This window comes from Anser anser (genome assembly GCF_964211835.1).
Source record: "Anser anser genome assembly, chromosome: 24".
Taxonomy (NCBI): Eukaryota; Metazoa; Chordata; class Aves; order Anseriformes; family Anatidae; genus Anser; species Anser anser.
The window spans coordinates 6530248-6532329 of record NC_139745.1 but is presented as its reverse complement, the minus strand read 5'-3'; the positions used below and the strand labels follow the sequence as shown (position 1 = coordinate 6532329).

Below are 2082 nucleotides of genomic sequence, written 5' to 3'. Positions count from 1 at the left end.
TTTTGTAAGCAATAATGTGTTAGCTATAAATGTTATCTTTCAGCAGTAACTGCTACAGAACATAGTTATGGGCTGGCTACAGCAAAGCATGCCGGCACTGCAATTCGTTAACATTGTTGATTTTTTCCCCCCAAGCATATGCTGAAATTTGATTACATCCAAGTAAATCTGTTTGTCAAACATTAATAGCCTCCTTCCATTCTATTACTCTTTTTCTACCAGCACAGCCATCACATATAAATATTTCAAATCATCTCACTCAATAAAGCCAGTCCAAGGGCATCACGACCTGATGATTTCAGATTGTTATTGACATATTTATTGGAGGCCACTGTGTTGGCAGGGCGCTAGCCGGCACATGAATAAGGATGCAGTTAGCAAGCAGAGGGAGGGGAGCCAAGCACAACAGCCCAGGGAAAAGAGAGTGTTGTGCTCTGTTGGTCCAGCTCTTGTAATCGGTGAGATACTTCTCTGGCTGCACCAATGACATGAATATAAAAACAATACCCTGCGGAATAACATCTTCATGCCCCAGGAGCTTCTTGTATCAGCGTGAGATGTTAAGTGGGTGTTTTTAAGGAGAACCTGGGTCAGATGGGGGATGTGACCAGGGGCTGCCACCCCCCCACGAGATGTCCCGTGCGTGGTTCCATGCTGGGGATGGGCCTTGGTGGGATTCCCCTGTCCAAGCTGCTCAGCCCCTCTCAGAGCCAGCCAAAATAATTATTTTGCGCTGCCTAATTTTGACTCTCAAGTGCCAGCGCTTCCTATAGCGCTGTCTGCAACCTCAGCTGCAATATTTCCCTTGCCAGATTTTTCATTCTTAATAACAGGGTATAATTAGCGCTAATTAATATGAAATGCAGTAAGCAAGAATTCCAGTAGTTTCCCCTGCTGCTTTTTCTCATCAGCTAAGATTCGTTGGTGGCTCCTGGGTTATGACCTGGGACAGGGAGCGAGAACTTCCAGACCGCACGGGGCGAGAAGGAACGGCTTCTCTAGACGGGATCCTCTAAAGCACAACGCCTCCTGCTCGTCTGCAGAGGGAAGCACTGAATTGTCCTCCAGCTCACTGTAAACTGTAAGAAAGAGGCCGTGAGACAGTCATTGCGTCCTCTGCAGTTCCCTAAGAGCAGAAGTCAGGCGTTGAACATTTCCCCTTCCCCTCACCTCAGCAGCCGCAGGGCAGCAGGTGAGCTCGGAGGGGCTGGTGGCAGCGCCTCGGCAGGAAAACTGCCGTGGGTGAAGGCAGTTTGTCGCTGTTCGGACACGGCTGTAGGCTCACTGCGGGCTGAGAGCCACCGTCTGCATCAGGCTGCCCATTTCTGGACCCAGGAGGGAGCTCGCTGCTCGCAGGAACCGGTCCCAGCCCCGGGCCAGGAGCCAGGACCTGGCTCCCTGCTCCTGCGGCAGCCCGGGCTGCGGATCAAAGCCCCATGCGTGCCTTAAGTCCGTCCGTGGATCAAAGCCACCCTCGGGTTCTCCAGGACCACTGCGTGGAGACCCAGCCAGGAGCAGACATCTGGGAACAAGAGAAACTTCAGGCCACTCGCCCACCACCACCCCTCGCTGGCTTTCCAGTTGTTTGATCAGACCCACGGCTGCCACCTCCGTTATTTCAGCCCCATCTCCAGGAGCTGTGCTCACCCGCTGCTGTTTTCTGCTGCAGCCTGCAGAGCCGAGGCCGGAGGCTTCGGTCACCCCCAGCTGCCCACATCCCTCCTGCCAGGGCCAGCAGGTGCCGGTCTGGCTGTGCACAAGAAGAGCTCTGCCCCCACTGCATTTAAACAGCTGCACTTCCCAGCGCCCCAGCCTGGGCTTCCCGTGCTGCATTAATGCATACAGACTTTTCAACTTTTCTTCCCCCCCCCCCCCCCCCCAAAAGCTGCTGGAGCTTATCAGGAGATGAAAGATTGAGGGACATGCATAATTAATGGCCTAGCTTTATTTAAATAATTTCATTTTGCCATCACATCTGCATTCTTCAGGTATGGCTTTAATTCTTTAATTACAGAAGAGCGTGCCACAGTGCTTTGCCTGATTAACAGTTGAAAATTAAGGCTAGAGTGGAGTGTGGGGGGG

The 2082-nt window shown here is 52.2% G+C and overlaps 1 long non-coding RNA gene across 1 annotated transcript; it reads right to left on the bottom strand.

Moving 5' to 3' along the window:
* Positions 1–294: 294 nt before the first annotated feature.
* On the bottom strand, positions 295–1859 carry LOC310886175. Its single transcript, XR_014575229.1, has 2 exons — positions 1171–1859; positions 295–1079 (listed from the first exon to the last, which is right to left on the bottom strand). It is a non-coding gene; the product is annotated as an uncharacterized lncRNA (long non-coding RNA).
* Positions 1860–2082: the final 223 nt, after the last annotated feature.